This window comes from Citrus clementina, unplaced genomic scaffold (genome assembly GCF_000493195.1).
Source record: "Citrus clementina cultivar Clemenules unplaced genomic scaffold, Citrus_clementina_v1.0 scaffold_2, whole genome shotgun sequence".
Taxonomy (NCBI): Eukaryota; Viridiplantae; Streptophyta; class Magnoliopsida; order Sapindales; family Rutaceae; genus Citrus; species Citrus x clementina.
In genome coordinates, this window is record NW_006262688.1 from 4756950 (window position 1) to 4783174 (window position 26225).

The 26225-nt window shown below is 40.6% G+C and overlaps 2 non-coding genes and 1 pseudogene across 2 annotated transcripts; 1 reads left to right on the top strand and 2 right to left on the bottom strand.

Annotated features, from left to right (window-relative positions):
• Nucleotides 1-1360: 1360 nt before the first annotated feature.
• On the bottom strand, nucleotides 1361-1497 carry LOC112101345. Its single transcript, XR_002907472.1, has one exon. It is a non-coding gene; the product is annotated as a small nucleolar RNA Z247 (small nucleolar RNA).
• Nucleotides 1498-6206: 4709 nt separating this feature from the next.
• LOC18052148 lies at nucleotides 6207-7463 on the top strand (annotated as a pseudogene).
• An 11809-nt stretch (nucleotides 7464-19272) lies between these two features.
• LOC112101299 lies at nucleotides 19273-19376 on the bottom strand. Its single transcript, XR_002907426.1, has one exon. It is a non-coding gene; the product is annotated as a small nucleolar RNA R71 (small nucleolar RNA).
• Between the last annotated feature and the right edge of the window lie 6849 nt (nucleotides 19377-26225).

Genomic DNA, 26225 nt, shown 5'->3' on the forward strand with positions numbered 1-26225 from the left:
CCTTGTGAAATCATCAACAAAGCTGACATAATATCTGTAGCCTTGTGAGGAAACTACAGGGGCTGGTCCCCATAAATCAGTATGCAATATTTCCAGGGGAGACTTTGTTTTGATAGCAGTGGCTGGAAAATGAAGCTTGTGCATTTTTCCTATTTGACAAGCATCACAAAAATCAAAGGTTTTATTCTTATTGTTCAGTTTGAAAGATGAACATGCTTTGATTACATGATTTAGAATCTTAGAAGATGGATGTCCCAATCTTTGATGCAATACAGAAGTACTTAACAAACACTCAGAATTTGTACAAGGTGTTGCTGCAGTATGCAGACAGGAAGTATTATTTAAAAAAGTAGAATTGACAACTGAAAACATTGAAAGAGGAGTGGTTGACTCAGCAACAAAGCTTTGGCTAGATGCAGGAGAGATTGTGTCAACAGAGGGGACTGTCTTATTAGATGAAATCAATAGCAATTTGTATAAACCTTTTTCAGCTTTACCCTGCAGTATGATCAAATTCCTCACCTTGTCCTTCACAAAACAGAAATTATTAGTAAACTCAATCACAACATCATTATCTTTTGTGAGTCTAGAGATGCTAATAAGGTTTTTGGTAATTTGTGGTACTAAAAGGATGTCATTTAGTTTAAGAGTTAAGGAGGCATTATTGGAGTTATGTGATTTCAATGCAGCATTTCCGATATATGTTATACTTAATCCAGCACCATTGCCAACAACAAGTTTGGATGTACCTGTGAAAGCTTCAGAAACATGCATGTTGTTGATATCATTTGTCAAATGGTGTGTTGCACCACTGTCCAAATACCAGTTAGCATCAGCAGGTCCCTCCATATTAGCCAAATATGCAGACTTTGGATTTCTGTTTGGTGGTGGTCTGTAAGATCCAGATGCAATAAATTCTTCAAGTTTCCAGCAGATATTAGCAGTGTGGCCTGTTCTGAGACAGATTTGACAGGTTGGCTTAGAGACATTCCATTGAGGCTTAGTGTTTCCAGATGGTCTGCTATTGTTAAATCCACCATTTCCAGCATTCTGATTCCAGTTGCCTCCTCCTCCACCTCTCTGATTATCTCCTTGATAGGCCTTGAACTGATAATTAGTGCCATAAGCATTTCCACTATTAGCATTAAATCCAGAGCCTCCATAACCTCCCTTGTAACCATTACTGTTACTGTTTCCATTGTTACTATAACCATGATTATATCCAAAGCCACCAAAACCTCTTCCTCCAGACATATTTCCCTTCTTATAACCTCTGTTGTAAGTGAGATTAGCCTCAAAGTTTTGTTTCACATCAGTATTAGCTAGCATATGAGTTTGTTGTTCAATCCTAGCTTCTTGAGTTAGGAGCATAGCATAAGCTTCATTTACATTCATTTTTCCTACTCCTACTTGTCCAGTAATATAGGTAGCAACAGAGTTATAGTCTGGACCTAAACCAGAGAGTACATGCAAAATTAGATCATCATCACTTAATGCACTTCCAGCAGCAGCCATATTATCAGCAATACTTTTCATCTTAATGAAATAATCAGTAATTTTCATATCATCCTTCCTAGTTGCATTCATCATATATCGTAAGTGCAGAAGCCTAGATTTAGATTGAGATCCAAACTGAACTTCTATAGCTTTCCATACCTCTCGAGAAGTCTCTAGATTAAAGACTAGACTGATGATACCTTCACTCATTGAAGACAGTAACCAGCCGAGAAGCACCTGATCTTGTGATCTCCAAGTTGCGAATTCTGGATTTTCTACAGATCTCAGTTCGTCTTCAATTCTTTGAGCAATGTGCGAAGGAGGTGGAGCTGTTGACTCATTAATGAATTTCTCAAGTCTGTTGCCACGAATTGAGGCAAGAACTTGAGATCTCCAAATCAGATAATTGGATTGATCTAGCTTAATAGGTGTATTGAAAGTGAAAGTCACGTTTGTTGAATTAACAGTTGTTTGATTAATTGGAGCTTGAGAAGAAGAAGAAGCTAAATGGACTGAAGCCATTGCTACTAGCTCTGATACCAAGTTGAAGAACGAGAATGATGTTTGGCTGCTGAGAAAAATAAGAACAAGATCTGAATATTTTCTAGTAACTGAAAATCATTAATCACGAATCTTATTGATCTGTACAAAACTATTTCTATTTATACTAAGCTGAAGCTCAGCACTAATAGATGTGATTAGCTGCAACTGAGTAACTAACTCTATTAACAAACTATAACAGCTTTAGCTACTTAACATATACACAACTAATTACATAGCCACCAGGCTCCAGTTGGCATGCCATGTCATCTATTTGTAACTGCATGTGGCTGCTGCTGTGATCCTCTGCTTTGCTGGTAATCTTGCAAACATGAACTTCCTTGACATACATTAAGAAAATTGGGTAGGACATAGATTTGAGTTGAGCTCCTGAATGCTCCTTTAAAATTCTTATAACTACAAATGAATATTACTATGCTTACTAAGTTTGATACTTAATTAGAATACTCACTGATGTGTCACTAATCATTTAATATTATTTATATAGTATTAATTGATTTCATTATTAATTATTTAGTTATTTTTTTACAACTTATTCAAGGGATAACATATAAGATACCACATCATTAAGTATCCTAATTAAGTATCCAGGTTGAGTAAGCATAGCATTACTCAATATAAATTAATATATTAAAATTAACTATCTTCCTACCAAATTTCGTCCTAAAAAAAAAACATTTTATTAGTTTCACTTAAAAAATACATACAAATCTTAAAATCTTAAATTATTTTCTTCTTATGGTATAATTTGTATTTTTATAAGTCAAAACTCTCATAATTCTCATGCAGTGGGTCTAAAAAATTTATAACAAGAGTAATTTATATAAGCGTTTGATTGAATTTTCATTCAATATAAGAAACTACTTAATTTCTATATAGTTATTTCAGTGATTTCAATTAAAAAGAGATTTTATAAAGAATTTTGAAGAATCAAAAGGGCTACTCTACATTTTTTATCCCGTTGGTTGGGGAATTGAAGACACTTAGGCCGTTAGTTAAATTATTTATTTTTAATGTTCAAATTAATTGATTCTTTAACAATTAAATAAACAAATGAAAAGATAAAACCCCATTAGGTTATATAAATGTAGGACTTGGCCTGGTCTCCTTAAAATAAAATAAAGACTTGGTCAAGTGAACCGTATGGAGCCTTCCAAATGAATTTCTCCCTCCTTTCTCAACTTTCTTTTAGCCGTCATAAATTACATATTCTTGGTCAACCATATTTTGTGTGTTGTTAATTCATCCACTATTGGCAACTGGCAACGGGCAAATAAATGTGAGCATTGACTTTCGTTTTTATCATATGATTTTTTGGGTCTTCCATTAGCTAGCCTTTTATAAATTCTTTAAAGCATGTTAGCCGAATTTTATTTTTTAAAATAAAAATTACGCCGCTATTGACCTCCGTTGACCGGTGTTGACCACCACCATTGGTCATTGTTGACTGCCATCTTTTATCGCGTTAAATATATAATAAAGATCAGAAAAAGACAATTTACTTATTGGAAGTGTTAATTTTGCAGAAAATTCACTATATATTTGGAAATATGAGTTAAAATTTTCCCAAACATTTAAACAATATTTGAGGTGAATAATAATGTGTATTAGCATTTCTAACTCCATAGAATTGTAGATCGACTGATGAGGATTCCATTGGTACTAATTTTGATGGTGAAATACATTTCTGGCAAAACTTCGGCGAGTGTCCGATGATGGTCCGACGATTCACCTTAATGCTTTTTCTTTTTTCAAATAAATTATCCTATTAATTTAAAAAATAAATATAAATTATTTGCACTTTAACTTATTTAAAATTAATTTTATTAGAGGATAATATTGGAATTTTTGTATTTCAATAAATGAGGAATTTGAAATCCTTGCCCATTGATAAGAAATACAAATTCTCCAATTTGATGGAAATTGAATTTCAACATTAAATTTAGTCCAACCAAACAGTGGAAAGTGGGAAAGAAATCAAATTATTTTCCTCTCCCCACTCCTCTACCACCAGGCAAACATGGCCTTAAGGGTACGCATGGCACGTTTCCTTGCATTTATAAAGGAAAGGGAAGCAGAGTTGCGCAATTGTTATGCAGAAACTATTCATAATCTTCAAAGTGATGAGTTCGTAACAATGGTTTTAGATAACCCAAATTGTGAGAAGAAAAATCGCCTGAGCTTTTGCTGGTAGAAAATCAGCTTCCATTATTCATTCTCAATGACTTGTTTGATCTAGCCAAAACAGCAACTTGTGGTGATGAGTTGGACGAGAATATTTCCTTCGTCAAAATGACCTGTTCTTGGATCAGCAAATTTACAAGTGCTTGTCTTCCAAAACAGGAGAATTTGTTAGAAACCCACTTTTCGAAAGCTAAACATTTTCTTGACCTGATTATACTCTGTCTCCAGCCATCCTAGTCGCCTGCTCACGTTGAATTGAAAGATCAAATTATATCCAGTCTGAAGGAATTTCACCTAGCCGGAGTCAAGTTTAAACCAGCTGCTGCAGGGTCGAGCAAAAATCTACTTGACATCAATTTTGATCAAGGAATTCTGGAAATTCCATTTCTTTCTGTGTTTGATAACACGGAGCGTTTGTACAGAAATCTTCTGGCCTTCGAGAGGATCCATGGCTACATTGCATATTCTAGTGACTATATCATAATGATAAGTTACCTCGTCAACACTCCAAAAGATGCAGAATGGCTCTGTCAAAATGAAATTACTGGGCTAGGGAATACGCAAACACTTGCAGCTATTTTTCGCAAACTTGACAAAGAATGTGTGATCGACTATCTTCATTTCCAGTATTCTGGGATTGTTGCTAATCTACAAGCCTATTCCAAGTCACCTTGGCTCAAGTGGAAGGCAACCTTGAAGCAAAATTATTTCAAACTCCGTGGGCATCTATCTCCGTCATTGCAGCGGTTGTTCTCCTTCTACTCACATTCACACAAACAGTTTGTTCTCTCACTGCACTGTAAATCTATTTTCAAAGTTTTTATAAGAAAAATTTCACTGCTCGTATATATTGTCAGCACTTTTGTTTTGCTCCGCTCAACCACAGAATGGAAAACAAATAAGAGCAGTTGATTTCTGTACTCGCCGTTGCTGCTTTCACTCAATTTACTAAGCACATAATTAAAATGATAAGAATTTGTTAATTTACTAAGCTCGTGCGTCGGTATCAAGTAACAAACATTGTACACATATATTGTCAACTTGTCACCTTACTTTTTAAATTGTCGCCTAGCTATAACATTGTTAAAAAGATACGAGAGCAGTTGATTTCTATACTTACTGTTGTTTTCGCTCACCTTTCCAATTGCATAATAATAAAAATTTGATAATTTTACTAATTTATCGGAATAAAGAGACAGACTAATTTATTAATTGTCTACGTGTCACCTCAATTTAGAATGCGTCACCTAGCTAACGTCAATAATGGAGAAAGGCAGAAGAAATAGAAAAGCAATAATGTAAAAGTTTGATGCAGTCAATTAAAGGAAATGGCAAAAGAAAGATAGACATGTTAATAAAATAGGTAAACCAGATAATTGAATAACCAGTATGCGTATTGACTCTAGATTAGCAAGAGATGTACCTTAAATTTTTTATAATGAATTAGTTGCTTTAGTGAGAAATTTTAATCAAAGTTAAAATTTTTATTGTGAAATTGCAGCGTACTTTCCAACCTAAAAATTGTCTACGGTAAGCCCCAAGTCAAGTCAAGCGAAGCACATAATGATAAAAATTAGATAATTCAATATATATATAAAGATTCAAGTTGTCCACTTGGTCTTATAAGGAATAAGTTATTTTTAATATTATTCATTTATTTTTTGGGTGACGACTTTTGTTTTTCAATTATAAAAGTGGGTTGTTTGGTTATGTGAAGCAAAAAGGCCATAGGAGAAGCAGGAATGTGAGTTTTTCTTGTTCTTCTTCTTCTTCTTCTTCCTCTTAATATTAATGTTTCAAGATACGTATTCTTATATGTTCCTTTAATCATTAATTCTGGAAATGAGTTAGCCTTGCAGATTATTGTCGGTTGTTAATTGTTTATGATGATGCTATCTAAATTATCCGATAATTTCATTTATTTTAATTTGTTGCTACTGCAGCGAGCAATATTTTAGTAGAAGATGGATGTATCGATTGATATGAAGAAGTTAGCTGATTCTTTGAGTGGGAAGTTGGAGTGTTCCATTTACAGAGTTGCTGAGCCCAGGCGGTGTTCAAATCCGAGTCATTACACTCCGCAAATGGTTTCAATTGGCCCTTTTCATCATGGTAAGGAAGAGCTACAACCCATGGAAGAGCATAAACGAAGATACCTTAAATGCTTTCTTCAACGAACTGAGGTATGCATGACACGTTTTCTGACACTCATAAAGGATAAGGAAGCAGAATTGCGCGATTGTTATGCTGAAACAATTCACAATCTCGGAAGCGATGAGTTTGTAACAATGGTTTTAGTGGATGCTGTCTTTCTCATTCAGTTCTTTCTGAGATATTAAGAACCTCGTTTCAGAACCGATGATGATCGCATATTTGGAAAACCCGAATTACATTGGGACATACGGCATGACCTGTGGCTGGTTGAAAATCAGCTTCCATTGTTCATTCTCATTGACTTGTTCAATCTAGCCAAAACAAAAACCTGTGGTGATGGCTTCCTCAAGAATATGTCCTTCATCACAATTAGTTGCGCTTTGATCGGCAAGTATAGAGGTGCTCGTCTTCCAATACCGAAGAATTTGTTAGAAATCCACTTTCCCAACGCTAAACATTTTCTTGATCTGATTGTACTCTGTCTTCAGCCAGCTGACACCAAGCCGCGCGCTGGAACTGAATTGAAAGATCCAAACATACCCAGTTTGAAGGAACTTCACCAAGCCGGAGTCAAGTTTAAACCAGCTGCAGGGTCAACCCGAAATCTGCTTGACATCAACTTTAATCAAGGAATCCTGGAAATTCCATATCTAACGTTGTATGGTTCCACAGAGCGTTTGTACAGAAACCTTATTGCCTTCGAGAGTATGCATGGCTACACTGGATATTTCAATGACTACATTATAATGATGGGTGATCTGGTCAAAACTCCAAAAGATGCAGAATTACTCATTCGAAACAAAATTTTTGGGCTAGGGAATACTGAAGCACTTGCAACTACATTCCGCAAACTTGATAAAGATTGTGCAATAGATAATTTTCATTTCCAATATTCTGGTATTGTTGCTGATCTACAAGACTATTCCAAACTACGATGGCACAAGTGGAGGGCAACCTTGAAGCAAAATTATTTCAACACTCCATGGGCATCTATCTCCGTAATTGCAGCTGTTATTCTCCTTCTACTCACAGCCACACAAACAGTTTCTTCTCTAATTGCTTTGTAGATTTATTTCTAATATTTTTCAAATTTTGTATTGCCGTTGCTTATGTCTGGCTCAACCACACAGATTGTAAAATGAAATAAAAGCAATTGATTTCTGTCCTTAATGTTGCTGTTTTCACTCGCCTTTCGATCAAGTCGAGTACGTAATGATAAATATTTAATAATTTAGTAGCTTATTGGAATAAATTAATTGAGAAACAGACATTGTACATTTGTACGCATATATTGTCTACTTGTCACTTGACTTTTCTAAATTGTGTCACCTAGCTAACATCAATAATGGACGATGGCATGGCAGAGAGAAAGGAAAAGCAATAATGTAATAATGTGTGAATAATCAGATTCTGTTTTTAGGGGGTTACATGAAAAGATTTGAGACTTTTGTGGTCTTTATTCAGATTGACTTCCGTTTGTGGTCAATATGTAATTAAGTTGCTGAGGTGGCTAAAGTTCGTTATGTTTGTTAAGCTGCTTCCGGAAAATTTCCAGAATTAGCTTTATAAGCAGAGCTGTTACGTAGCATCTGGTGTGTGTAACTTTTCTCTTTCATTTTTCATCCAAATTCTGTGATTCTGGTTTCTCTGTAAAGCTTGTAATTTCCTTTACAAGATTCGATAGATTTGTAACTGGTTTGAGCAATAAAAGAGTGCCAATTCTCCTTTCAAATTGCGTTGCCTGGCATTGGTGTATTAAGATTTGTTTTCTGTTCTTGCAAGTTGGTTCTCTGTTTTGTTTCGATCTTGAAGAGTCTTCTTGGTTTCTTTTGTATCTGAAATCAACATAATGCATCACTGTCATTCTGTGAAAGATCTTAATAAGTGAATGACCAGTATTAGTATCGACTATTGATTCTAGTTTAGGAAGAGATATGCCTTAATAAATTTGTAATAACTAATTAGTCGCTTTATTGAGAAATTTTACAATCAAGTTAAAATTTTTATTGTGCAATTACAGAGTAATTTGTCTACAGTAAGCCCCAAGTCAAGTCACGCGCACAATGATAAAGCAAAGATAAGTCAAGAAATTTAAAAAATGCATGGATCCTTGAAAGAAAAAGTCAAAGCGTTTGGTGGCCCAGCCAAGATTTGTATCTCTTTACACAATTAGTCAAGCACATAATGCCAAAAATTTGAAAATTTACGAGCCCATCGAAAGGATAAAGACCGGCCAGCCTGGTTCGTTTGGCTGTTCCTTTCTATTGAAAAGGACCCTACAGTCAGGAATCGGAAGAGGAGCACAGATCTTATATCCTTGTTGGGGGCAATAAATTCAGTATATGATATCTGCCAACCAGCAGATTAAATGGAAGCACCATGTATGCTGCATAAAACAACGGCTGAGGAAAGGACGTTGCAAAGCTGCTGCGGCCGTTGGGTGCCCACTGGTACCTGTGTGGAATACTACTTTTGTGCCCTTACCGATCAGACTAAACTTTTATGTCAAGTGGTTTCTCTAACGACTGGTATAATCGAATTGTTTTGTTAAAGGCAAGAGAATTAATATTATTGTTCTGAAGAAAGGAATTATGACCGGCATCAATCATTTGAGTTTCTACATACATGGCTCAATTTATTTCAAGGACTAGGTTGATCATATTATTGTGTTTCTTCATCTGCAATTAATACAGGGGCTACAGAAAAAACAATGTGAGAAGATATTCACTCACTTTTAATCTTAAATTACGATGGGTTAAGTTTCTGATTTATGTACACTGCGATCGTTATATCTTTTCATCATTCTTCTGGATTTTCATATAGTGAACTACTTGCAAATAGTTTTATCAGCTTTAGTAAAGACTGTTCGATGGCCTTTGGTTGATTTTTTTCTGGTGTTGTGTTGTTAATCGGCAGGCCTATTGCAAATTCATCGTAAATCCATAGATGAATAATTCTAAACTCCTCAAATAAGTAGTTACATTGTAAATTCATAGTTCCAAACGATCGATGTATACAAGGTATGTAAAATCATACGGCTGTGTCATGCATATGTTTAAAGTATTGAACAAGTTTTGCATACGTGGATGGATGGAAAGTGGCGGAGCTAGAATGAAATGTTTACGGGGGTCAAATATTATAGAGGTAAATCTTTTTGGGTTAAAGTTGAAAAAGAGTATTTAATTAATGGGTAAAATGTTAAACTGTTAAAGTTTTAGGGGCTAAACAAAAAAATAAATATTTTAAAATCTGAAATTGTAAATTTAAATAATTATATTTAATAATTGTTTTTGGACCTACAATAACAGGGCAGGGCCTCTGTTTTCCATGAAGCAGCTTCCCCATGGATGAAAGTATCGACATCAATACTTAACACATGTTTATGCTTTTACCTTTTTTCATGAAGAAGCCGAAACAAACCTGCGTTTAGTTTTAAATTAAGTAACTTAGATGAGGTTCAAGAATATTGTTGATGCGAGATTCCGGTTCTCCTCGTTCTACGACCAGGATCTCTGCTCGATCAACTTCCCCACGACAAGGAGGTCTCCTAGTAATGCTTCTTCTCCAGATATCCCTGCACACACAGACAAGTCAGAGTACGCCGGTTGTTCTCCCGGCGCAAACCCTCCGACGCTCAAGTCAGATATCAAGGTTCGGGGAACGCTCGCCACAGGTCTTATGGCTTTTTCGTGGTTTTTTTCTTTTATCTCAAAAAAGCTAACCCTTTTACCTTCGTTGGCTACCTTTTTATAGGCTTCCTCTGAATCCCAGTTTTCCGCTTTTTTCGAGACGGTCTGGGGCTCTGACTGCTGCGTTATGGGCAAACAGGGGATCTTGCGTGTTACGCCATGGTTCAGGGGAAAGCGTGGCTGTCGTGGTTCTGTGAGATCTTGCGTGTTACGCCACGGTTCAGGGGAAAGCGTGGCTGTCGTGGTTCTGCGAGATCTTGCGTGTTACGCCACGGTTCAGGGGAAAGCGTGGCTGTCGTGGTTCTGCGAGATCTTGCGTGTTACGCCACGGTTCAGGGGAAAGCGTGGCTGTCGTGCCTAGATTCTCGGGCTGGAGAGCATGTCTTGCCAACTGCCGTCGACCGGGTCTCCTCGCCTATCGACCTCTAGCCGGAATGGCCGTATACCTCTTATAGGAAATTGACCTCGCGGATGACAACATCGTGGACGAGCAGGATATTTCTGCTCCTGTTCTTCCGCGCACCAGGCTTTTACGGAACACACCGGTTCGCAGAACTCTGCCATCAGATATCTGCTCGTCATTCCTGGTCTCGTCGACATATTTATCCCAAACAGTATCTCTTCCAAACACCGGTCCCCCAGTTTCTGGTGTTGGGTAATGTAGTGGACCAGCAGTGGAAACTCGACAGTACTCGCTCGCGTGGGATTGGAAAAGGCTACCAAGAGTCATGTCGCATTTAATTGCGGACGAGGTGACGTGGCAGAAATCCCCCCCTCCATTTGAATTTCAAACCGACGGTTATGAGGCCCTCGGGATTCGGCGCAGTTATATGCTGGCAACCCAAGAGTCCGTCCTCATTTGGAAAGCCAAATCCTCTCGAACGGCATATTCACCATTCACTCCGTCTCTGTTTCTCCGGCAAAGAAGTTCCGGCACGAAGCCCCCATCCTTGCCTTTCTCCGATTGAAGCAGTACTTCAGGTATTACTTCTCTCTCCTCGGTCTCGGATAGTTTGTAGATAACTTCTTTTTTCTTTCGTTTGGGTAGTAGTTGGTGGTGTTGTGGTTAGAGTTTAGGGAATGTCGAAAGGCAAAGAGAAGGTCATTGAGGTTGATGACGACGAGTTGGACTTCCTGCCTAGTCTGCTCACCGATCCCGCCTTTGACCCCGAGGTCCCCTTAGAGCCTATTAGGTCTAGTGTCAGGACTAGTGCTAGGAGCATGTCTCCCCAAACGACCTCTACGAGCGGGAGTAATGGTGAGGATGGATCTTCTGACTCCGAGGATACTTTGAGTGAGGGTCGAGGAGATGATTCTGGTGAGGCGTCCCCATCAGGAGCGCTGCGACCAGAGGGGAGGAGTACAATAGGAGGTAGAGCCCTATCGCGGGATTACGCTATTGATTACATGACGTGCACGACCACGTTTGATGAGCTCGAGGACCTCCGGCTGAGGTATAGCATTCCTGGCGAGATACCTCTCAAGGTCCCGGGAAAGAAGGATGCTCCCAGCCGGCCTCCTAGGGGATATGTTACCCTGTATCTGGACAGCTTTAAGTACGGGCTGAGGTGTCCCTTGCAACCTTACCTTGCCCGGATACTTAACGGGCTAAATCTAGCTCCTGGTCAGCTGAATCCCAATGGGTGGAGAGTGCTCTCTGGTCTGTTCATATTGTGGGACAGATGTTGCCAAAGCGAGCCCACAGTTGATGAGGTGAAGCACCTGTACCAGCTAAAGAGCAGCCCCAAAGATGCCGGCTGGTACTACTTCCAATCTAGCACCAAGAGCAGGAAACCTATAACCGACCTCCCTACTGGTGGTGGTGGGAATTGGAAGAGAAAGTTCTTTTTTGCTGGGGGTCCTTGGGGTCAGGTCGCACAAATGGACGGGAAGGATTATCGGGTCCCACCCCGTTTCACGGTCCCAGGTTGCCTGCTCGCTTCAGATGCCTTGTATCCATAATTGTTCTTGTTTTATTGGCTTGTTTCTAACCAAGTGTCTGTTTGTGTTGTAGTTTCTTGGGGCGTTCATTTCCCACTCCGACCCGGCCAGCTCAAACGGGTTGAGGCTGTGCTAGTCAATTCCTGCTCGAGCCGGGAACTGTTAACCACATACAACTTGCTCGAGTCTCGCTTGATACTTCCTGGCCATAGGATGGAGGACGCTGTGATTGGGGCTCTGACCCGAAAACGTTCTCGACCTCCAACCACGAAGAGGGACGAGAGTAAGGATGCCCCTACCGCAAAGCAGGCCAACATCGTGCAGCAGGCCCCACCCTTGAAGATTTTACCTCCGGCTCCTGTAAAAGTCGGGGAAGCTAGTGGAGTAGCCACAGATCCTGCTACCTCTTCTCCTCCTGTCGGGCCTCGATCTCGCTTACCTGACAGCCGAGCAGAACATCTGGTCCCTTACCTCAATGAGTTAACTAAATCCGTGAGCAAGAAGGACCTGGAGGACTTTGACGGCCGCACCTTGGGTGAGCTGGTGGGGGCCATGCAGCATAGCGCTTTCCACCTCAGCTGCATGACCACCTATTACAAGGCTAAGGTTGGCCGCTACGACCGGAAGATGAAGGAGGATATTCAATCGGCGACGAGCAGAGCTGACGTTGCCGAGAAGAAAGCAGGGGAGCTGAATCTCGAGAATCTGAAGCTGATAGAGCAAGAATCACTTGCTCGAGGAGGAGTTTACCAAGGTCAATGAGGATCTGCAAAGGCAGAAGGCTATGTATGAGGCTCAGCTCGAGTCTCTCCGTGACTCCCACCGAGCTCAGGTCGAGAACTTGGAGAGGGAGGCCGACAACCAGTACGACCAGGGACTTCGGCATTCCTATCGTTGCATCATGGCCGTCCTCGGGAAGCAACACCCTGACCTGAAGATGGATGACCTTGCAGCTGGTGTCGCTCGGCATATGGATGAGGAGGCGGCCAAGGAAGATGCCGAGGGGGTAGAGCCGATCGTGATTGAGGAGGAAAACTCTCCTCCTCGTGCAGTCCCTGCTGAAGTTGGCGAGGCGAGCACCCCCCCGGACGCAACTGGCGATACCCCCCCGCACCTGAGGAGGTCCAGCCAACCGATGCTGCTCGGCTCACTGATCCGCCGTCTTTTTGATATATTTCTTTTATTGTAATGGACAATGTTCATGAAGATTATCCCCTCTGTTAATCATTAACAAATTAATAAAAATGTTTTTTTATTACTTTCTTGTGTTGTAATTATGAATTAATTTTCGTTTGAGAATCTGCTTGTCTTTGTCTAGACGAGCAGGTTCCGGCTTGGCTCATGGTTTTTCCGCATGCCTTTGAAGATTTTTCAATGCCTGGGATTCGGTTTGCCTTCGCGCGGTCGAGCAGATCCTGGCACGCTTGGCTTCGGTCTCGCCATAAGACAGGCTTTGAGACTTGGCGAGCCTTTGCATGCCTTGGGAATTTCTTCGAATGCTCTGGAGTCTGCTCGCCTTCTCGTGGTCGAGCAGATCCTGGCATGCTTGGCTTCTGTCTCGCCATAAGACAGGCTTTGAGACTTGGCGAGCCTTTGCATGCCTTGGGAATTTCTTCGAATGTTCTGGAGTCTGCTCGCCTTCTCGTGGTCGAGCAGATCCTGGCATGCTTGGCTTCTGTCTCGCCATAAGACAGGCTTTGAGACTTGGCGAGCCTTTGCATGCCTTGGGAATTTCTTCGAATGTTCTGGAGTCTGCTCGCCTTCTCGTGGTCGAGCAGATCCTGGCATGCTTGGCTTCTGTCTCGCCATAAGACAGGCTTTGAGACTTGGCGAGCCTTTGCATGCCTTGGATTTTTCTCGGTTTCGAGCGAATGAAATTCCGCGACGTTCCATTAATGGCAGGATTTGACTTACATGAAATTGTTCGGACATAAAGCGTGAAAGATAAACGATAATGAACATGAGCGAAAATAGCTTTCAAATGTGAACAAGTCTTACTGGAAGTATTTCCGGAGGTGTGCTGCGTTCCATGGGCGTTTCACCTCGTGGCCGTCCGCGCGGACCAGCTTGTAAGCTCCGGGTCCCGCTATCTGCTTGACTCTATATGGCCCTTCCCAATTCGGTCCCAGCACTCCTTGAGTCGAATCTTTGGTGCTCTGATTCACTCTTCTCAGTACCCAGTCTCCGACCCTGAATTGCCGTATGTTCACCTTCTGGTTATAATACCGAGCAACCCTTTGTTGGTAAGTGACTGATCGCTCGGCTGCTTGCTCCCTCCTTTCCGTTAGCAGATCAAGATTCAAACATATCTGCTCGTCGTTCTCCTGCTCATTGAAATGACCTGTCCGGTGTGTGGTCGTTCCTATCTCAGCCGGCACGACCGCTTCATGTCCGAAAGCCAAAGCGAACGGTGTCTCCCCAGTTGCGGTTTTGTGGGTTGTTCTGTATGCCCATAGCACACCTGACAGCTCGTCAACCCAAGCGCCCTTTTTTGCTCCGAGCCTGGTTTTCAGAAGCCTCTTGATGGTCTTGTTGGCTGCTTCTACTTGTCCATTCGATTGAGAGTGAGCAGGCGAGCAATACTTCAGCTCTATCCCGAGGTTCTGGCAGAAATCCCTGAAGCTGTGATTATCGAACTGCCTGCCATTATCCGTTACCAAGGCATAAGGGATCCCGTATCGACAGACCAGGTTTCTCCACACGAAGTCTGTTGTTTTCTTCTCTGTGATCCTGCTAAGGGCTTCCACCTCTATCCACTTCGTGAAGTAATCTATAGCAACTATTGCAGGTGTTGCTGCTCCTCGTCCTTTTGGCAATGGGCCGATCAGATCAATTCCCCATTGAGCAAATGGCCAAGGGGAGGCCATGGAGGTGAGCTTCTCTGGTGGTTGGTTGGAGAAATTTGCAAAACTCTGGCAGCTTGCACAACCCCTGGTCTTCTTTTGCGCATCCTGGTGCATTGTCGGCCAAAAATATCCCTGCCTTAGAACCTTGTGGGCCAGGGACCTCCCGCCAGAATGATTTCCGCAAATTCCTTCATGTACTTCTCTCAGTACGTAATCCGCGTCGTCCTCATCCAAACACCGAAGGAACGGTAGTGTATATCCTCGCCAATACAGTACCCCATCGATCATCGTGTATCTCGAGGCCTGGGCTCTAATCTTCCGAGCTCGCAGCTTATCTGGTGGTAATACCCCGTCTCTAAGGTATGAAACTATCGGGTCCCTCCACGAGCATTTTTGTTCTATCCGTAACACCCCCAAATTCTGCTCGATACTTGGGCTGGACTTCACCTCCAGAGGGACCGACTTTGGCATTTTTGGGTCGGCTACTGCTGCCATCCTTGCCAAAATGTCTGCTCGACTATTCTGCTCCCTGGGGATTTGTATCACCTCCACTGCCTCGAACTTCCCCATCATCTGCCTGACTATTTTTAGGTACTGTTCCATCTTCTCCTCTGTTGGTTGGAATCTTTCACTGACATGATTCGCAACCAGCTGGGAATCGGTTCTGATCTTAACTCTGTCTGCTTTCACGGCCTTAGCCAATTCCAGACCTGCTATCAAGGCTTCATACTCTGCCTGGTTATTTGTGGCTGCAAATTCCAACTTTACAGCATAAGAGATCTCCTCCCCATCTGGGCCTTCCAGGACAATCCCTGCTCCTGAACCCCGCTCCCCTGATGACCCATCCACAGACATCTGCCATATTTGAGTTTCGTCATTGCCTATAGCTGTATCTTGTTGATCTAAGCATACTTCGGGCTCTGTGAATTCAGCTACGAAATCGGCCATTGCCTGGGCCTTTATCGCCGCGCGGGGTTTATAGTCTATGTCGAACTCGCTCAGCTCCACAGCCCACTTGACGAGCCGACCAGAGGCATCTGGCTTGTGCAGAGTTTGACGCAATGGCTGGTTTGTTATTACCGAGATCGGGAAGGCTTGGAAATATGGCCTCAACTTCCGAGCAGCAACCACAAGGGCAAGTGCCCATTTCTCCAACGGTGGGTATCTGGCCTCAGCGTCGAGCAGGGCCTTGCTGGTGTAGTATATCGGATACTGAACTCCTTCTTCCTCTCTCACCAGAACAGAACTGGCGGCCCGATCCGATACCGCCAAATACAGATACAACTTGTCCCCATCCCTCGGTGTGGACAGCAGCGGAGCTTGCTGTAAGTATTGCTTCAAGTTTCGGAAGGCTTCCTCGCATTCTGGGGTCCATTCTGTTTTCTTTCCCCTCCTTATCACTTGAAAGAATGGCTGACACTTATCTGTAGCCTTGGATATGAATCTGCTCAACGCCGCCAACCTCCCCGTGAGGCTCTGCATCTCCTTCAGGTTACGAGGAGACGTCATTTGCACAATCGCCTGGATTTTCTCGGGATTTGCTTTAATCCCCCTATGGCTCACCATGAATCCCAGGAATTTCCCTGACTCGACCCCAAAAGCACACTTCTCCGGGTTGAGCTTCATCTTATACTTCCTCAAAAGCTCGAATGTCTCCTCGAGGTGTCTGACGTGTTCCTTCGGGATTTTGGACTTGGTAATCATGTCATCCACGTACACCTCCATGGTTTTCCCGATCAACGGCTTAAAGACTCTGTTCACCAGCCTTTGATAGGTGGCCCCAGCATTCTTGAGACCGAATGGCATCACCCTGTAACAGAACAAACCTTGGTTAGTGATGAAAGCCGTGCTCTCCTCATCCTGCTCGTACATGGGGATCTGGTTGTATCCCGAGAATGCGTCCATGAAGCTAAGCAGACCATGTCCAGCCGTTGAATCTACTAGCTGATCGATCCTTGGTAAAGGGAAGCTGTCTTTTGGGCACGCCTTGTTGAGGTCTGTGAAATCCACACACATCCTCCACTTGCCGTTTGCCTTCTTTACCAGCACCACATTTGATATCCATTCTGGGTAACTGACTTCCCGAATGAACCCTGCTCTCAAGAGCTTCTCCACCTCGTCATTTACAGCCTCATACCTCTCCTGGTTGGTGTTGAGTGTTAGAAAATGCATATTTATAAAGGAGAAAACCGTCATTTTACATTTCAAGTCTTACTAACAACCCTTACTTTTATGTATTTAACCTTCTTGTGATGTAATTACGTGTGTGTTATTTTAATTAAGTATTTTATGTATTTTAGGGGCAGTATAGCCATTTCACAATAAAGGAGAGATCAGACGGCAAAACGGACATCACTTTTGAACTCAGGACGGTCGAAAACCTTAGGAGGAGCATAAAAGGAAAAATGGCACTATTCACATGTACGGTACTATTCACGTATACGGTACTGTCTACGTTACTGTTCACGACACTGTTCACATAGACGGATCGATGACGTGGCATTGACCGATGATGTGGCATTGACTGATGAGGTGTCACGATCCTGTTGGGCTAAAATTCTTATGTACTGTTGATGGTGACGTGGCAGCATATCAGTGGACGAAAAATCTCGTGTACGGTGCATGCATCACACAGGATTATTTTCAACCAAACCGCGTTACTGTTCATCCGGGTCAAACCGCGTTACTGTTCAAAGTCGAGTCAAACCGTGTTACTGTTCATCCGCGTGGTCAAACCGTGGACTGTTGACTGATGACGTGGCGCAATCCTGAGCGTCCAAACTATTTTTAATCCGATGGCCATGATTTACTCCATGTATCTATAAAAAGGGGGCCTCCCCCCCCTAATTTGATATCTCTGAATCCATTTTTGGGATCCATTTTCTGTAATTCCCTCTCCATCTTGTATTTTCTTCGTATTTTAATAAATTTCGATTTTGCCCCTAGTTCAATTATGAGTGGCTAATTTTCTTTCAAGCTTGGGTTGAAGGTGAAGTCTCAACATGTGTCATGGGCTTTATTTGGTAAATTTATTTTCTCTTCCCCTCTAGTTTTTGTGGATGTTTTGACTTTTCGTCGACAAATAATACTAATCTTGTCTAGTACCGCCTTGGTTTCACCGGCCCTCTGGTACAAGGTTATTATTATTTGGCACGATAAGCCCTTAGCACCATATTGATTAGAGCGTGGTTCATGAGGTGTGGATTCCCCCCTCATGATTTAATTGGCATTAATAAGGAATATTTAGCCCATGATGCATGTTGATGCGGATCCGAATACCCAAGTACGTCATTTCAATAGAATTATCTTCAATCTATTCTCGCAATTGCAATTCCAATTTTAGAATTTATTCTCGCCATTTTAATTTAAGTCTTAGCATATTCCAAATCATTTCCACTATAAATCCAACAACCCATTTACAAAATTAATTCTATACACATAATTAAAATCCACCTCCTCGTGGGATCGACACTCGTCACCATTAGTTTATACTACAATAGATTCGTGCGCTTGCGAGTACATTAAAATTTGCACAACAAGTTTTTGGCGCCGTTGCCGGGGAGGTAAGTAATTTTAATTCATAGAATTAATTTTTTTTGAATAATTTCTTTTATTTTTTTTCTTGTATTTTTTTTTTAAATTAAAAAAAAGAAAAAAAAAAGTGAATCTACATTTAAAGGTTAGTATTTCTTTTCTTTTTCTCTTCTTTAAAATTCTGTAATTTAATTTTCCATTTATTTTTCTTTGTAATTTTTTTTGTTTATCTTATTAATTTAATTTTTAGTTAATTTATTTCACGTATTTATTTTTGTGTATTTTTATAGAAAGGTTTTAATAGCGCAATAAGGTTAGTATCGTAATTTCTCCATCTTCTTTATTTTTATTTGTTTTGTTCTCATCTTTATTTTTATTTTATTTGTTTTTGCATGCATGGTCGTAGGTCATTATTATCTAATCTTGAACCTATAGACCTTGAATTAGAAAAAACACTTCGCACACACAAACAAATTAAAAATAAAATGGATTTGCAACCACAGGAGAGGCCATTTAAGGACTACTTCAGTCCTTTAGCTAATTTGAGCACATCATGCATAAGATACCCAAATGTAGCTGCTAGGAGTTTTGAATTAAAACCTAGTGTGCTAAATTGTCTCCCCACATTCTATGGCCTAGAAAATGAGGACCCATATAATCATTTGAATGATTTTCATGCCATTTGTCAAACATTTAAATATGAGAATTTTTCAGATGATGATGTTAAACTTAGATTATTCCCATTTTCTTTAAAAGATAGAGCTCGTTCATGGTTAAATACTTTACCTGCTAATAGCATTTCATCATGGGAACAAATGGTAACGAAATTTTTGAATAAATATTTCCCAGTGCATAAAACCAATGCTATTCGCAGGGAAATCTCAGAGTTTACCCAGAGAGAGGACGAGCAATTTTTCGAAACATGGGAGCGATTCAATGGGCTACTCTTGAAGTGTCCACATCATGGGTACGAGAAATGGCACCAATGCCAATACTTTTTGGAGGGATTACTACCAAATGTGCAAGAATGGCTAATGGCAACAAGTGGAGGAGAGCTAATGTCAAAAAGTGCATCAGAAATTTGGGAATTCTTCCAGCGACAAGCGGATAATTCCCAACAACGGAGTCGATCACTCAGGAATACTAGAAGAATTAAAGGAGTAAATGAGGTTCAAATTGGCGAGTCAACTTCGGGAATCAAAGAAGTCAAGGAGATGGTTGAAGGTCTTGCTCGACAAATAGCATCGTTATCGACTGCTAAATCAACAGAACCACATGACCATGACTCATACTCAGATCAAGCCAATACCATAGGTGTAATGAGAAAGCCATCAAATTACAACCCATACTCCAACACATATAACCCTGGATGGAGAGACCACCCCAATTTTTCATGGTCTCAAGGATTCCAACAGAATGGACCAGCAGCTCCAGCTCCACCAATGCAACAAATTCCTCAAGTTCCTCAAGCCTCTCAGCCACCATTTAGACCATACAATCAGAATCAGAATTTCTCTCAACCCAGACCATGGGAGGATTCATTCCAGAATCTCAAGAATCTTACTCACTCCACGATTGAGCAACAAAACCGCACCATTGATGGACTACGAAATGAGTTGAGAGCAGGTTTCAACTCACAAGCTCAATCAGTTTCAAGCCTCGAGAAGATGGTGGGACAACTTGCTTCTTCAGTTCAGACCTTGGCAATGACTGTTGAGAAAGGCAAATTTCCAAGTCAACCAGTGCCTAACCCTAAAGGAGTGCATGAAGCAAGTACCAGTTCACCACAGCAGCATGGAGAAGTCAAAGCAGTAATGACCTTGCGAAAAGGAAAGGAAGTCGACAACAAAGTGGAGATGCCAGTGACAAAAGAAAATCAAATTGTACCTGTGAATGTTGATGACTCATCACCGGAGGAGAAAGAAAAAACCAACCCACAAGAATATGTTCCCAAGGCTCCATTTCCTCAGAGGTTAGCTAAAGGAAAAAAGGGAAAATCCACAGGTGAGATTCTTGAAATCTTCAAACAGGTAAGTGTTAACATCCCTTTACTTGATGCTATTAAGCAAGTTCCATCTTATGCTAAGTTTCTTAAAGACCTTTGTACTAAAAAGAGAAACATGCATGTTCAAAAGAAAGCATTTTTAACAGAAAACGTTAGTTCTATCCTCCAACATAAAATTCCTCTAAAATGCAAAGACCCAGGCTCCCCCACTATCTCATGTAGCATAGGGAACCACACAATTGAGAATGCTTTGTTGGATTTAGGAGCTAGTGTAAATCTGTTACCTTATTCAGTGTTTGTGAAACTTGGACTTGGAGAATTACACCCAACTCCAGTGGTGTTACAGCTTGCAGATCGGTCCACGAAAATACCTCGTGGTATTGTGGAGGACGTGCTTATCCAGGTAGACAAGTTTTATTTTCCTGTTGATTTCATTGTAATTGACACTCAACCAATACAGGATTCAAGGAAGCACATCCCCATTATTCTAGGCCGACCTTTCTTGGCAACTGCGGATGCTCACATTCAATGCAGGACTGGAAATATGCAGTTGTCCTTCGGCAACATGACTATGGAACTGAACATCTTCAACATTGCCAAACAACCTCACAGTGCAGATGATGGAATTGTTGATGTGGATTTAATAGAAACAATAGTTGATAATACTTTTCTTTCAAACCTTAGTGATCCTTTACAAACATGTTTAACTCACTTTGGTTTGGATTTTGATATTGACAGATCGGTCGATGAGGTCAATGCCCTGCTTGACTCAGCACCATCTATGGACACTAATAAATGGAAGTCAAGAGTTGAGCAACTAGCACCATCAGAGAAGCAACTCATTCCATCATCAGAATCACCACCGAAACTCGAGCTCAAACCATTGCCCAACACTTTGGAATATGCGTTTTTGGGAGAAGAAAGCACTCTGCCGGTAATCATCTCATCATCCCTCAATGACGAACAAAAAGGTAAGTTGTTAGATGTTTTGAAAGAGCACAAAGGGGCATTAGGATGGACCATAGCAGACATAAAAGGTATAAACCCAGTAGACTGCATGCATTACATTCACCTTGATGAAAATGCTAAAACTACTAGGGAAATGCAACGTCGGTTAAATCCTAATATGAAAGAAGTTGTTAGAATTGAAGTCCTTAAGCTATTAGATGCAGGTATCATTTACCCAATTTCTGATAGTTCATGGGTCAGTCCTGTACAAGTCGTCCCCAAAAAGTCAGGAGTCACAGTAGTTACCAATGCTGATAATGAATTGATACCAACTAGGGTAACTACAGGATGGCGTGTATGCATTGATTATAGAAAATTGAATTCTGTCACACGTAAAGACCATTTTCCTTTACCATTTATTGATCAAATGCTTGATAGATTAGCAGGCCATGAATTTTATTGCTTTCTAGATGGCTACTCAGGATATAATCAGATTCCCATAGCACCAAAAGATCAGGAGAAAACTACTTTCACTTGCCCTTTTGGCACATTTGCATATAGGAGAATGCCATTTGGATTATGTAATGCACCTGCTACATTTCAACGATGCATGTTGAGCATTTTTTCTGATATGGTTGAACGATTCCTTGAAGTCTTTATGGATGACTTTTCTGTCTTTGATGACTCGTTTGATCAATGTTTACATCATCTAACACTAGTTCTGCAGAGATGTATCGAGAAGAACTTGGTCTTAAATTGGGAGAAATGCCATTTTATGATAAAACAAGGTATTGTTCTCGGTCACATCATTTCGAGCAAAGGTATTGAGGTTGACAAAGCCAAGGTGGATCTCATTTCTAATCTTCCTCCACCTAAAACAGTCAGAGAAGTAAGATCTTTCCTTGGGCATGCTGGTTTCTATAGACGTTTCATCAAAGATTTTAGCAAAGTTTCTAGACCCTTATGCAATTTACTTGCTAAGGATGTACCTTTTATCTTTAATGATTCATGTCTTATGGCGTTTGAAAAATTAAAACGGTTGTTGACATCATCACCCATCATTCAGGCCCCAAACTGGAGCTTACCATTTGAGCTAATGTGTGATGCATCTGATTATGCAGTAGGAGCAGTATTAGGACAAAGAGTTGATCGAATTCCCCATGTTATTTATTATGCTAGTATGACATTGAATGATGCACAGTTGAACTATTCAACTACTGAAAAAGAAATGCTAGCAGTAGTGTTTGCATTGGAAAAATTTCGATCATATCTCATTGGTTGTAAAATAATTATATTCACAGATCATGCTGCTCTTAAATATCTTCTCACAAAGAAAGATGCAAAAGCCAGACTAATTCGTTGGGTGTTACTTTTGCAGGAATTTGACTTGGAATTCAAAGATAAAAAAGGGACAGAAAATGTTGTGGCGGACCACCTCTCTCGTCTCCATTTTGACACAATTATAGAACAATTACCATTAAATGAGTCATTTCCAGATGAACAATTAATGAGTGTGGAAGTATTACCTTGGTATGCTGATATAGTTAATTATCTTGTTACAGGTAAACTTCCAGAGCATTGGACCAAGCAAGACAAGGCTAAATTCTTTGCAGAGATAAAGAATTTCTTTTGGGATGACCCGTATTTGTTCAAGTATTGTGCGGATCAAATTGTTAGACGATGTGTCCCAGAAAGTGAAATTCAGAATATCCTTTCATTCTGCCATGAACAAGCTTGTGGAGGCCATTTCAGTGCTAAGAAGACAGCGACTAAAGTTTTACAATGTGGTTTCTATTGGCCATCTATATTTCGAGATGCTTACACTTTCTGTTCTTCATGTGATAGGTGTCAACGAATGGGAAGCATTACACGAAGGAACATGATGCCACTAAATCCAATTTTAGTGGTTGAGATTTTTGACGTATGGGGTATCGACTTCATGGGACCCTTTCCCCCTTCTTTTGGCCATCAATACATATTGGTTGCTGTTGACTACGTATCAAAATGGGTAGAAGCAATTCCATGTAGGACCAATGATCACAAGGTGGTAATAGCATTTTTAAAAAGCAACATTGTTTCACGCTTTGGATTCCCCCGAGCGATAATCAGTGATGGTGGTGCCCACTTTTGTAACAAAGCATTCAAAGCACTTTTGACAAAGTATTCAATCACACACAAAGTGGCGACCCCGTATCATCCGCAAACCAGTGGCCAAGTTGAGATATCCAATCGAGAAATAAAGCACATATTAGAAAAGACGGTGAGGCCGGACAGAAAAGATTGGTCATTAAGACTTGATGATGCATTATGGGCATATAGAACGGCTTTCAAGACCCCGATTGGGATGTCACCCTACAGGCTAGTGTATGGAAAAGCTTGCCACCTACCTGTGGAACTCGAGCATCGTGCATATTGGGCCATCAAGAAATTCAATTTTGACATGCAGCAAGCCAGCTCAGAAAGAAGATTACAGCTGGCAGAACTTGAAGAAATTCGCAATGACGCGTACGAAAATGCCAAGATTTACAAGCAACGAATGAAAGTCTTCCATGATAAGCAAATTATGAGAAAATCGTTCACTCCAGGTCAGAGAGTGCTTTTATTCAATTCTCGCTTGCACCTATTCCCAGGTAAGTTACGCTCTCGTTGGTCTGGCCCATTTATTGTTCATACTGTTTTTCCACATGGGGCAATTGAAATTAAAGACCCAAAGAATGGTGTCACGTTTAAAGTTAATGGTCAAAGATTAAAGCCATATCTAGAGTACCAACCACATGAAGAAGACACCGAAATAAATTTGAGTGACCCACCAAATTTGAATTGATTTTTTTTTCTTTTCGTTGATTTGATTTTTCTTTCTTTCTTTTTATTATTATTCTTTTGCTAATTGAAATTGTTTTTGCATAAGTGTGTTTATTTTACCATTAAGTTTTCTCTTATCATTTTTAATCATGAGTCTCATACTTAGACCGTTCCTCCTGAACATTCTTAAACCACTTCAACGTGTCAAAACTCATCTCAAAAGACAGATTCAATTTTGTAAAACACATCGCATTTGGGCTCTACAACCACCAGAGTTAGTAGCCTATGTTGAGGGTTTAGAACGCCAACTCAGTGACATTGAGAGAAGTGTTTACGACATCCAGTTGGAGCTTGAGGTAAATTCAATAAGAGGACGATTTTAATTTTCTTTGTGTGTTTTAATTTTTTTTTCTATTGGTGTGCTTTAGTTTGTTACCCCGGTGAAGTGGCGGATAACGGTACTCCGTGACAATCAAGTCGGTTACTTCAGTTTCCCATAATAACTGATATTCTGAGGCGAAGGTATGGACAGAAACGAGATTCTAGCGAAGCTTCACAAGCGATTCCCTTCACTTCCTCAGAATGCCCTCCTTACGATCTATAAAGCTCGGTCCGAACGCATGCGATTACTCATGAGGAATAACATACCTGCTGACATCCGTTGGTTAATCGAGGCTAAAGTACGATCGGCAGGTGAGTTACCTCCAAAATTTATTGCATACATGCCTGGTTGTGGTAAAGGAAATTATGCAAGAAAACGACGAGCTCGAAGAATTTCTGTTGCTTGTCATAAGTGTGCCAGAATGAGTTGCAATAAAAACCCATGTTCTTTAAGAATGGTGTCTGATAACAGGGAAGATAAGATTCAATTCATTAGGGATGGCTTGAATAAGGAGTCATTGGATGATATCCTTTTGTCTCTTGAAACGCATCCCAGTGGATATGTGCAAGGAGCGATTCTCCAGTTATGGCCATTATTCCAGAAAGAGCATGCACGATATAGTCTCGGGAATCTGACTATAAACGACCCTGTTTGCCAGTTTATAAGAAAACTGGATAGGAAGCCTATCCTCGACCCATAGAGGGCGTTCAAGCCGTTTCTGGACGTAGAACCAGAGGAAGATGTGAGCCACAGTCGCAACTACCTGTAAATATCCTTTTACTTTATTGTTATTTTATTTCACTATTGTCTTATTGTTTGCATTATTGTCTTTAATAATTTTATTACTGTTTGCTTTTTCCTTTTTACTGTTTTCTTTTTGACTTGCGAGCCACGTGCTTTACGCGTTATTTGACACTGACATATTACCTCATACATAACTGTGATCCACTGTCACCAAGATTCTTAAATGTGATTTCCTTTTTGTCAAGCACTCACAAATTGTTTTCGAGAAGTATCACAATGGCAGCTACTCCCAATAGACAATTCAAGAACATTTGTGTGCTTTCTAGATTTACCTATGGCAAACATAAAGAGTTCGTTGAGGCAGCTATAGATCTTGGTCGAAGCATAGCAGCGAGAAAATTACATTTGGTGTATGGAGGAGGTAACCGAGGGTTATCAAAAATGGTCTCAGAAGCAGCTTTTATCAGAGGAAGTCAAGTGTTAGGCATCATCCCAAGAGTCCTAAAACCATTGGGCAGTTCGTCTGACTCATCAACTGGAGAAGAGTTAGTCGTCTCAGGTATGCAAGAAAGAATAACTGAAATGCTTAATCATGCTGATGCTTTTATTTTCCTTCCAGGAGATCTTGCAACACTAGAGGCACTTATGACACTAGCATCTTGGGCCCATCTACACATTCACCAGAAACCCATCGGTTTGTTAAATGTCAATAACTTTTATGATGGCTTTATCGCATTTCTTAACCATGCAATAAAAAACTATTTCATTCCTTCTAATGTGAAAAAACTCTTTATTTGTGCTCACACTGCTAATGAGCTACTTGATATGTTACAAGCTTATAAACCGGAGCCAGACCCCTGGACCTTTGTGTTGGAGCGACCAACTAATGATGGTAACAGTAGCCGCAGTAAGAAGTACAAATTAGATTTAACTCTCCA